Source organism: Mastomys coucha, unplaced genomic scaffold, assembly GCF_008632895.1.
Source record: "Mastomys coucha isolate ucsf_1 unplaced genomic scaffold, UCSF_Mcou_1 pScaffold18, whole genome shotgun sequence".
In the NCBI taxonomy this organism is placed as follows: Eukaryota; Metazoa; Chordata; class Mammalia; order Rodentia; family Muridae; genus Mastomys; species Mastomys coucha.
The window spans coordinates 48,324,916-48,337,793 of NW_022196900.1; the positions used below are offsets into that span (position 1 = coordinate 48,324,916).

At 39.6% G+C, this 12,878-nt stretch overlaps 1 pseudogene; it reads right to left on the bottom strand.

The window, feature by feature from the left end:
- Positions 1–5,388: 5,388 nt before the first annotated feature.
- On the bottom strand, positions 5,389–5,966 carry LOC116095407 (annotated as a pseudogene).
- Positions 5,967–12,878: the final 6,912 nt, after the last annotated feature.

Here is a 12,878-nt window from a genome sequence, read left to right on the forward strand (position 1 = left end):
TATTAAATCTAAGATGTGAAACACAGTATGAGAATATATAGTTTCTGAGAAACGTTGTATCTGGATTTATTTCATAGTATTTTTGTTATATAATCATAAAAATGGCAGAAATTAGGTTTAAAATAATCACAAAGGAAAAATTAAATCATATCTGAAAGATGTTAAGCAGTCACACAGATAGCCGAGTTTGTCTAATAATTACAATTCCTCCACCCAGAGTCTATGTGAAATAACAAGATCTGCAGGTCACCTGGTATCACTTGATTATCCCCAAAATACACAGAGTACAAGTATCTATTTCTATAATATCTAAAGTCCTTTATTTATTCTTGTGCTTCTCATAAGGACTCAGACAACAGCACTCATGTGGGCATGTTCTTCATTCAGAGAGACAGTGACAACATGGAGTCAAGAGGCAGGACCCACCATCAGGGAGAAATTTGCATTTGACAGCTTACTCTTAAGAAGGAGTTTATGAAGCTCTAGGGTTTCCTTGGCAGCTCTACATACAGATGCACATTGTCTTCCTCCCTTCACATGTCCTCCGGGACTCAAAGAAGCTGATGGGTTAAGAGGTCCTGGGTCTTTGAACTATTTCTCTGCAAAACACAGATCTTGCTCCAATTGGAATAAGCACTAGATTATTGTGCAGCAATACAGAGTAACCATTGCCTGGAACATGGATTCATGCTACACCAAGGGGCATGTTCCCTTCCAGAAGAAGTTACCTCAGCTGCTTAAGTCATGGGTCAAAAGACAGTCCCAAATCAGCATGTTTACTGGACCATCATTGCTGATATTAGCAGGCTGAGCAACAGGTTGACAATCTCTTCTGTGGGTTCAGATGCTATTTTAGCATTCCTAGCTCAGGGTTTTGTTGTCTCAGTTTTACAATGCATTCCTCTTGGTTTATGTACTGATTAAAACGATGTGCGTTTGGTTGTCAAATTGCTACTTAGGGAACTGCATACAGACCCCTCCTTCAGAGAATTTCCATCTGTGTGGACCTAAGAGGATTTTCTCTCCATATGATGAGAATCGATGGAAATGGAGTCTTCCAAACTGAAGTAGGTCCTTTCAGGGAAAGGTCTATTTTAGTATGAAGGAAACTGTGCCAGGAAACAGAATTCTGAAGGGAAACATTACCAGAGTCTGGTTTTTTGCTTTTTTTGTTTGTTTGTTTTTTGTTTTGCAAGCCATTTCCAGTAGCTGCCTTTCTTCTCTAAATATTCTTTTCTTCCTTCCTTCCTTCCCTCTCTTCCTTCCTTCCTTCCTTCCTCCCTCCCTTTCTTTCTTTTTTCTTTCTTTCTTTCCATCCTTCCATCTCTCTTTCTGTCTCTCTGTCTGTCTTTCTTTCTTTCTTTCTCTTTCTTTCCATCCTTCCATCTTTCTCTGTCTTTCTGTTTCTGTCTTTCTGTCTCTCGATCTGTCTTTCTTTCTATCCTTCTTTTTCTTTCTTTCTCTCTTTCTTTCTTTCTTTCTTTCTTTCTTTCTTTCTTTCTTTCTGTCCTTCCATCTCTCTCTGTCTTTCTGTCTTTCTGTCTTTCTTTCCATCCTTCCTTCTCTCTCTGTCTTTCTTTCTTTCTCTCCTTCTTTCTTTTTATTGACACAGTCAGCTTTATCTCATTAGAGGAACAATCTCTAACTTTGAAATGGAAGGATATTCTCAAGCATGAGAGATTATTTATTTAAAAGCATTGAACTACTTCCTTTATGGTGAGTATATATTTTCAGAAAAAAATTCAAAAAGTAGTCAAGAGCATTTAAACAGTGAGCATAGCTTATAAATGCAGAGTGAATGAGCAGCACACATTGGGATGTTTTGCTTTGGGGAGGGGCAAACAAGGCCTGAGAGACTAAAAGGTGGGATCTGAGACAGCAGGGGGGCAGTGGGAGTCTATCATAAAGCTGTGTGTGCACACATATGTACATAATTATATATAGTATTCACTGCTCTTATACATCATATATACAGTACATCATGTATAATATAATTTTACCTGTAATTCCACTTTCAGTTTCAATCTAGGACACTGATTGTTACATAATGTATTTGTCACCTATCAATTCTTATTGAATATTGAATACTCCTATTGAATACTCTTATTGAATATTGAATTCAGTAATTAGTATTCAGCGTTCAATTTGTCTAATGGCTAAGATGTTCAGGCAGTTCTGACAGACAGGAGGGTTTTCAGTGCCCCAATATTTCATTTACTCTTTCATCTTTCCTGAGGGTTTGGTTTGATGGTCTAAGTCTCCAATTCTGTTTTATCTCTCTTTTCTATTTTCCTAGAAAAAAAAAAGCCATGATGTTGGTTTGTAGCACTGAACCAAAAATATGATGTCACTGGAAAGAAAAGCTAAAGAAAGGAATAGATGTGCCATCCAAACAACCAAGTAGTAGAAATTAAGAATAAATGGATCAGATGTATAGTCATTAAATAAAATAATGTTATGAAAGTGACTATTTTCAAGTGATGCTTAGGTTCAGTGAATTCTAAATCAAAATTTCAATCATGTTTCTCCCAGATGTATCACTTTAAAAAATACATGTGGATCCATGAAGATACCAAAGAAAGCAGTGCAGTGTTCATAGTGTCACAATACCTGATTTGAAATTACAGGTACACGTCTAAGAGAGGCTAACTGTGCTAGCTAACCCTTACCACAGAACCCTCTTGAAGCCCGTGCCAATAAATACAGAGATCCACAACTGTTCACTGAGAAGAAAATAAAAGGCTGTTTTCCTGGCCTCAGGGATCATTGCAGAAGAGAAAGCAGAATTGTAAGAGCAACAAGCAGTAGATGACTGCAGCAAAGCCGTGCTCTTGGACCCAACAGGGTAGTTAGTCATGTGGACTGAGAGTGGCTATGACTGAATGAATAAGACCAAGCCAGACAAAACATTAGTTTGGAAACTGGAGGCAATATACCTATAGCTGAGGAAGTATGGGAACTGATGGCTTCTGGGAGAGAGAGGTCCAGGTATCCTCAGGAATGGGTCTACTGAGAGAGGCTGCCCATGCTCCAGGAGATGGCACTATACCATGCACAACTAGAAGTTCGAAGAAGATGGAGCAAAAGTAGCAAGACAGGCATAAACATCTTATATTATTTTAATAAGGAAATAAATAAATTCATACATATGTAAATATTAACATTTGCATGCAAAACAAATGTAGTGAAATTTTGCTCAGTTTCAAAAACTTGAAATATCAGGCAAGTTTATTGGATTCATACCAAATAAATGTGAGTTTTTAAAGGAAAGCTTATAAAGTGAGATACAATGCCCTAGTCCAGGAGATTCCTCTGCACTCAGGACTTACTCCTTCCTCTTTATATAAAGAACAAGTAGGACAACTTTTTATAATTTGTTTGGCTTGTTGCCAAGGAATAAAACAACATCTCTTTAAACCTATCTTGTTGACGTGATGTTTTTTTATGAAATTTCAAGGCTTTCCACAGAGTTCCTATTAATAATCAATCTCTTCATTTTTGCCCAAGAAATTTGTTTGAGATAAAATATGGTTGATATATTGGATAATTTCTGTTTTGAATTTTGTGCAGTTGTATAATTAATGATACTAATACTGAATTACCAGAAATAAGTGCAGCATACATTATGTATATGTGTAACACAATCCTCTCTGCATATTATGTCAGTAATTATATTGATATATTCATAAAAGTATAATAATAAATGTGAGAATTGCATATAGTTCTTACTTTTGAAACAAAGCCTATGGGCTTTGAATTGCTTTCCTTATATTTCTTGACTTCTAAGTTGCCACTCTTGATTTATTTGCACCAGTATACAATTAAGAAACTTCAGAAATTGGTGTTCCTTTTATTATAAGAGAATCAAAGGCCTTGCTCTTCTTCCCAGTTCTTCTGTTTTGCTAAAAAGTATTAGGTTACAATTGTTAATCTAGTCTGCAAGGGCTATTCCCTAATTTAGCCACTTCATTCACCTGAGGCTGACTACCAAGGTCTAGCTAACAAGTGTTACAGACCTTCAATCAAAAGCCCACTTGAGGCTACCCTAATTAAGCTCTCCCTTCAAAATTAAACACTTCATTCTTACAGGGATTTTCTCCTTTTAACTTTGTAAACTGCCATTTGCCTATGATAGTCCATGACTATCTCCTCTCTATCCAGAGGCAGTCTTTTGTCCCACTACCCACAGGATAAGTATCCTCCCTTCTCCCTAGACCCCTCTTCCTTCTCCTTAGTCCTCTATCTTATATCTTTGTCTATTCCTTGCCTTTTGCCCTCAAGGGCAAATGCATCTTCTTTGTGCCTAGAACTTAGTCTTGTAATGACTTGTGACAATACAAGTCCACAGAAGTACTATATATTCTGGCTTACTACTGCATAGCATTCTGGTTATAAATACTGAAGAATATGATACACTGGAGAAAATGAAAGACTTAAGATTTTAGCATCAATGAATGAGAAGAACAAAATGGGTTTATGTGCTTATCTGAACACTATACAATGTCATATCTACATTACTGTGCTGCCTGATTATGTACATAATTTCTTTACTGCAAAATACCATTTTAAACATTAAAACACCTAAATAGAAGAATGGAAAATAAAATCTGATTCATTAAATAATGCCCTGACCTGCAGGACTTAATGGGGTTCTCCAGAAGAGGGAACTGCAAAGACAAATTTGGGAACAGGAGATGTGAAGGAGAGAGATAAGACAAAATATTCTGATCAAGTCTCAATTTACTCTAGGGAAAAGCACTATTTAAAACTACAGACCACAAAGGTATTTGCCCAGGTGCACAGGCCAAACCCGCATTATTGTTTGGTTACACATCAGCATAACTGGAATGTCCACATCATAAAATGTCCGGAAAGGAGTGTCTTCATTGTAAAAAGTCTGGAAAGGAATGCCCTCATTGTAAGGTGTCCGGAAAGCCTTCTATCATAAAATGTCCCGAGTCAATTGCAGGGACGGAAGCAAGATAGTGGAAGAGACAAAAGAGTGTTAGTTTATAGGTGATGGCCCAGGGACAAGATGGAGACTAAGATGCCAGGTACTTTTGAGCCCCAACACAGTAACAATTTATAGAAAAGTTAAAAATACCAAAATGTGATTCAATATATTACATCAAATAATTAGTTAAATAATATGTGAATAAAAATATGTAAATACATAGACAAATGAAAATAAATAAATACATAAATAAAACTGAATGGAAAACCAATTGCCTTTGCAGAGAGACATGGCATTGCGAATTACTGTTGAAACATCAAGGCAACTTTTTATTCAGTTCATGTAAAAATGAGGAACATTTTTGAGATAGTTGAATTTGACAGTGATGTGCAGTGTCCTAGTCCAGGAGAGCCCTCCCCACTTTGAATCAGGACTCACTCCTTCCTCTCACTCAGTCTTGCCAGCGAGTTGACTGAGGAAGACAGGGCTCTCCAGACTTCTGCTCTGACCACCTCCCAAGCACAGGGGCTGTGTTTCTTCTCTCTCAGGTACACAGTGATCCTGTGGAAGTATTTCCTCACAGCCAGCAGGGAGTCTTCCTGGGTCAGGGGAGGTTCCTGCACCCCCACCTGCTGCATCAGGCAACCTTGCAGGTCATTGAGCTGCTGGTGGAGGCCATTGCAGAATGAGTCTAGGAGGGTTGCATTCCAAGCAGCAGATGAGTCCTTTGATGTGAAGAGGGTCAAGATCTGCTGAGTCAGCTCACTCAGGACACAGATAGCTTGAGCCTTCTGGATCTGCTGGGCATCCACCTTCTCCTGGGGGAATCCAAAGTCCTTCCTGTCCTTCAGGCAGGAGAGAGGGGAGAGTCTCATTTGTGTCAGAAGTATCAAGGCTCTCTTGTTCCTTGAGGAACAAGGTTATGAATCTGAGGCAGGTCACATCCCAGAGAGCAAGTGGACCAGTAGCTCATCACCACCAGGGCCATCAGGAAAGCACAGGGCCTAGCCATTGTGGATATTGCAAAAGCTGCTGGTCCTCTGAGCTATGTGGTCCTGAACTTTCCGTCTAGGCTTTCTGAAGACCATCCTCTGTGGATGTGTCTTAAATAAGGGAAATACTAATTTTTACTTTTTGAATGCCCTCTCCTTACTTTCCAGTTGTCTTTTTCACTTTCTCTAACATATTCTCTGCGTGTGTCTGGGCATTTTTTCTAATGCATTTTGGTTTTCCTTATTGCTTCCTCTTTCTCTGCTACCCTTTGAAAGTTGTTTTATAGGTTTTCATTGCCTAGTTAGAATTTTCATTAACTGTTACACCACAGGTAAAAAGTCTTTGTTTGAAATTTACACATCTATTGGAAATACTACTTTTTGTAAAAGTATCCTACAAAAGTTATTATAATTAGATTTACAATTAATTTTTATTTCATGTATATCATTTACAAATATATTTAAATCATGATGTAAAGTTTGTAGTAAAGTTTTCTAAATCAAAATATATGAAAGTAATGGTATATTTTAAATTTTTTCCAACATGTAAAGTTCTAAAATTAAGTTCTTCATGCACCTTCAGTAACTATAATATAAATTTATATAAAAAGTAAGACATTCTGTAAAAAGGCTTGCTGTTGAAGTTTGCTGAGTGGAATCTGATTTCTTTTTTTTTTTTTTGGTTTTTCGAGACAGGGTTTCTCTGTATAGCCCTGGCTGTCCTGGAGCTCACTCTGTAGACCAGGCTGGCCTCGAACTCAGAAATCCACCTGCCTCTGCCTCCCAAGTGCTGGGATTAAGGAATCTGATTTCTATAAGCATGGTTGCAGTAGTGAACCAAGCCTGGAAGGTGGTGTCCATGACAACATTCACTGTGTGGCAAGCTTGTTCATTCTGTCTCTGTCTCTCTTTCTCTGTCTCTCTCTCCCCCTCTTCCTCTGTCTCTCCCTCTGTGTGTCTCTGTCTCACTCTGTGTCTCTCTCTGTCCCTCTTTCTCATCCCTTCTCTATCATACACACACACACACACACACACACACACACACAGATTCACACATACATATACACCCCCTTCCCTGCCTCTATGAGGGTGCTTCCCCACCCATCTACCCTATCCTGTCTACTTGCCCTGGCACTGGGGCATCGAACACCCTCAGGCTCAAGGGTCTCTCCTCCCACAGATGTTCAACAAGGCCATCCTCTGAAACATATGCGGCTAGCACCATGGGTCGCTCCATGTGTATTCTTAGCCTTTCAAGTTTCCTCAGTTGAGAATTATCCGTTTAGGATTGTTCCCCATTTTCAATAGGGTTATTTGATTCTCTGGAGTCTAACTTCTTGAGTTCTTTGTATATATTGCATATTAGCCTCAATCAGATGTGGAAGTTCTTTGTATATATTGGATATTAGCCTCAATCAGATGTGGGATTGGTAAAGGTCTTTTCCCAATCTGCTGGTTGCTGTTTTGTCCTATTGAAGTGTCCTTTGCCTTACAGAAGCTTTGCAACTTTTTCAAAAATTATTATTAGATATTTTCTTTATTTACATTTCAAATGATATATTCTTTCTTGGTTTCCCCTCCAGAAAAAAAACAAAAAACAAAAAACAAAAAACCAACCCTGTTCCTTCCTCACTCGCCCTGCTCACCAACCCACCCTCTCCCGCTTCCTGGCCCTGGCATTCCCCTACACTGGGGCACAGAACCTTCAGAGGACCAAGGGGCTCTCTTCCCATTGATGACCAACTAGGACATCCTCTGCTACATATGTATTTGGAGCCATGAGTCCCACCATGTGTACTCTTTGGTTGGTGGTTTAGTCCCTGGGAGCTCTGGGGATGCTGGTTAGTTCAAATTGATGTTCCTCCTATGGGACTGCAAACTCCTTCAGCTCCTTGGGTCCTTTCTCTAGCTCCTTCACTGGGGACCATGTGCTCAGTGCAATGAATGGCTGTGAGCCTCCACTTATGTATTTGTCAGCCACTGGGAGAGCCTCTCAGGAGACAGCTATATCAGGCTCCTGTCAGCAAGCACTTGTTGGCATCCACAATACTGTCTGGGTTTGGTGATTGTATGAGATGGATATCCAGGTGGGGCAGTCTCTGGATTGTCATTCCTTCAGTCTCTGCTCCACACTTTGTCTCTGTAACTCCTTCCATGGGTATTTTGTTCCCCCTTCTAAGAAGGACTGATGTATCCACACTTTGATCTGTGAGTATTCTGTTCACCCTTCTAAAAAGCACTGAAGCTTCCATATTTTGGTCTTCCTTCTTCTTAGGCTTCATATGGTCTGTGAATTGAATCTTGGGTATTACAAACTTTTGGGCTAATATCCACTTATCAGTGAGTACATACTGTGTGTTCTTTTGTGACTGAGTTACCTCACTCAGGATGATATTTTCAAGTTCCATCCATTTGCCTGTGTGAATTTCTGTATTAGTCAAGCACTGGCAGAACCTCTCAGGAGGCAGCTATATCAGGCTCCTGTCCTCCAGCACTTGCTGGCATCCACAATAGTGTCTGGGTTTGGTAATTGAATATGGGAAGGATTCCCAGATGCAGCAGTCTCTGGATTGTCCTTCCTTCAGTTTCTGCTCCATAGTTTGTCTCTGCAACTCTTTCCATGTATATTTTGTTCCCTCTTCTAAGAAGGAATGAAGCATCCACATTTTGGTCTTCCTTCTTCTTGAGTTTCTTGTGGTTTGTGGATTGTATCTTGGATATTCCAAGCTTCTGGGTTAATATCCACTTATCAGAGAGTGCATAACATGTGTGTTCTTTTGTGATTGGGTTACCTCACTCAGGATGGTATTCTCCAGATCCATCCATTTCCTTAAGAATTTCATAAATTCATTGTTTTGTTTTTAATAGCTGAGTAGTACTCCATTGTGTAAATGTACTACATTTTCTGTATCCATTCCTCTGTTGAGGGACATCTGGGTTGTCTCCAGTTTCTGGCTATTATAAATAAAGCTGCTATGAACATAGTGGAGCATGTGTCTTTATTACATGTTGGAGCATCTTCTGGATATATGTGCAGGAGTGGTATAGCTGGGTCCTCTGGCAGTACTATGTCCAATTTCTGGAGAAACTGCCAAACTGATTTCCAGAGTGGTTGTACCAGCTTGCAATCCCACCAGCAATGAAGGAGTGTTCCTCTTTCTCCAAAGACTCTGCAGCATCTTCTGTAACCTGAGTTTTTGATCTTAGCCATTCTGACTGGTGTGAGGTAGAATCTCAGGGTTGTTTTGATTTGCATTTCCCTGATGACTAAGGATGTTGAACATTTCTTTAGGTGCTTCTCAGCCATTCGGTATTCCTCAGTTGAGAATTCTTTATTTAAGCTCTGTACCCCATTTTTTAATAGGGTTATTTGGTTCTCTGGTGTCTAACTTCTTGAGTTCTTTGTATATATTGGACATTAACCCTCTATCAGGTATAGGATTGGTAAAGATAATTTCCCAATTTGTTGGTTGCCATTTTGTTCTATTGACAGTGTCTTTTTCCTTACAGAAGCTTTGCAACTTTCTGAGGTCCCATTTTGTCAATTCTTGATCTTAGAGCATAAGCTATTGGTGTTCTGTTCAGGAAATTTCCCCCTGTGCCTATGTGCTCGAGGGTCTTCCCCACTTTCTTTTCTATTAGTTTCAGTGTATCTGGTTTGATGTGGAGGTCTTTGATCCACTTGGATTTGAGATTTGTACAAGGAGATAGGAATGGTTCAATTTGCATTCTTCTCCATGTTAGCCACCACCATTTGTTGAAAATGCTGTCTTTTTTCCACTGGATAGTTTTAGCTCCTTTGTCAAAGATCAAGTGACTGTAGATGTGTGGGTTCATTTCAGGATTTTCAATTATATTCCATTGATCTACCTGACTGTTAGTGTACCAATACCATGCAGTGTTAACCACTATTTTTCTGTAGTATAGCTTGAGGTGAGGGATGGTTATTCCCCCAGAAGTTCTTTGATTGTTGAGAATAATTCTTGCTATCCTGGGTATTTTGTTATTCCAAATGAATTTGAGAATTGCTCTTTCCAACTCTATGAAGAATTGATTTGGAATTTTGATGGGGATTGCATTGAATCTGTAGATTGCTTTCGGCAAGATGGCCATTTTCACTATATTTTATATATGCCATTCCTCAGGTGAATTGTATAAACATGTAAGATTGATTTTAGAAACATAGTTATCTGATATAAAAACATGGTGGAGATCCTTGATCAACTTGGACTTGAACTTTGTACAAGGAGATAGGAATGGATCTATTTGTATTCTTCGACATGCTAACCACCAGTTGAGCCAGCACCATCTGTTGAAAATGCTGTCTTTTTCCCACTAGATGGTTTTAGCTCCTTTGTCAAAGATCAAGTGATCATTGGTGTGTGGGTTCACACCCTATATGATAAGATGCTAGCTTGCTTGTCTGTGTTCACAAATACAGAGTAGCTTAGTGATATACCTCTGGTCCCACACTGCATACTCACTTTCCATGTGTGTACAGGATTACACTACTTAGGCTACACAGCACTAACCAGGCTCCCTAACTTCTGATGATATTTAAGTTCTCTAGAGCTGTTGTGGGTACTGTTAAAATATTACCTAATTTTATACTTATATTTGTTAGCTTGAAAGATTTATCCTTATACACATGATATTGCAGTATGATCGAGTATCCATTAAAAATGTTTCTATCAAATGTTAACAGAAGCAGTCCTAGTTTATTATCATCTCCTCAAAGCAGCTATGGATTTGCAGTAACTAGGTTCCATGACCTTCTGGAACACTCTATGGAAGTACTTCTCCAGAGCTTAGTGCTAAAATTGTTAACTTTACCCAGAATCACAGCATGAAGATACTGTGGTGAGCATCTAGGGCTCTATTCAGGTTCTTTTCGTCAAACAATAAAATTATCTGATCTCTTCTCTTTCTGTCTGTTTATCTCTCTCTCTCTCTCTCTCTCTCTCTCTCTCTCTCTCTCTCTCTCTCTCTCTCTCTCTCTCTCTGTGTGTGTGTGTGTGTGTGTATTTAGATGTGCTAGCATGTGTATAGGAAGACAGAGGTGCATGTCAAGTGCCATCTATCACTCTCTGTCTGATGCCTTCCTCACAGTACCTCAGACTGACCTGAAAGCTCACAGATTTGATTAGGATACTGGCCAGATCACTGAGGTGAACTGACTCTCTTAGCTAAGATATTGCTGTGTCCTGCTCTACATATTTGGGTACTGGTCACTGCAGCTCAGATATAGCAGACATGGAGAACTGGATTTGGCCATATTCACAAGTCTCAATCCCAAAGCTGACAAACTTGGCCACCTGCAGCTTACATGGTATTAGTATACACAGATATAGGCTCATAGACAGCTGTGTGATGCCCCCTGACTCTTAGGATCCTTCTCACATGGACCAGATGTTTCTTGTGGACTGGGTGTGCGTTGACTAAAATCTGGGCATGGGCACAGGAATGGTAGCTTAGCTTTTGTCTCCTTACCCCATGCTCCTGTCTCAGTCTTCCTGTCTGGAGTCCCCAAATTCTATTGATAAAAGCAAGTTATTAAATCTAACATATGAAACACAGTATTACAATACCTATTTTCTGAGCAAGGTGATATATGGAGCTGTTTCATAGCATTTTTATTATATAACCATAATAGTGAAATTAGGTTAAAATAACCCATAAGGTGAGAATACAGTGAGTCATATCTGAAAGATGTTAAGCAGTCATACAGAGAGTCAAATTTATCCAATAATCACAATGCACCCTCAATCTACTTCAATTACAAGATCTGTAGGTCACCTTAGTATCACTTGATTATCCCCAAATGCACAGATCACAAATATCTGTCCCTGAGCACATTTCTCATCCAAAGAGACAGTGACAACTTTTTCCTGACCATGGAGTCAAGTGGCAGGAGCCAACATCAGAGAGGGATTTGTAATTGACAGCTTACTCTTACGAAGGAGCTGATGAAGTGCTACAATATCCTTAGCAGCTCTACATACAGATGCACATTGTCTTCCTCCCTTCATGTGTCCTGCAAAACCCAAAGGGGCTGATGGGTCATGATGCACTGGGCTGTTGAGCTGTGCCTCCTGCAAAGCACAGATCTTGCCCCAGTAGGAATAAGAACTGGGTTACTATGTATCAACTAAGAATACCCATTCCCTGGAACACAGACTCACATTATACCAAGTGGCATTGTGGAACAGGTTACATGAAATCTCAAAGTTACAGATCAAAAGACAGTCATAAATCATTGCACTTACCAAACACACTGTTGCTGCTTTCAATCTCTTCTGTGGATTCAGCATTGCTACCTCAGGGGTGTTTTTTTTTTTTTTTTTATCAGTTTCACAACTCATACCACAATCATCAAAAAGATGTGAAGTTGGTTGTGAATAGCGGCTAAGGGGACTGCACACAGACTTCTTCTTCCCCAGAGAAATGGCATTATAGAAAGTTAGAAGGAAAGGACACAAATGATCATTTTGTGCACATTTAACTGTCCATTTTTCAGGAGACATGACCTCTGTGGACCTGAGAGTGTTTTTCTTCCATATGATGAGAATTAATGTGAATGGGGTCTTCCAATGACGTCTGTTTTTCTGGGTAAAACTGTTTGCATGTGGAGGAAATCTGCCAGGAAACAATTCTGTAGAGAACGTGCATGAGCTGGAGTTGCCATCCATGGCCACTAGGTGGCTCTTCTCTAAACTTTTCTCAACATTGAAGATTTTGTTTCCTTTTGAGCTTTCTCTCTCTCTCTCTCTCTCTCTCTCTCTCTCTCTCTCTCTCTCTCTCTCCCTCTCACTCTCTCTCTCTCTCTTGCTCTCTCTCTCTTTCTCTCTCTCTTTCTCTCTCTCTCTTGCTCTCTCTCTCTTCCTCTCTCCCCTCTCCCTCTTCTTCCTCTCCCCCCCTCTCCTCCCCCTCCC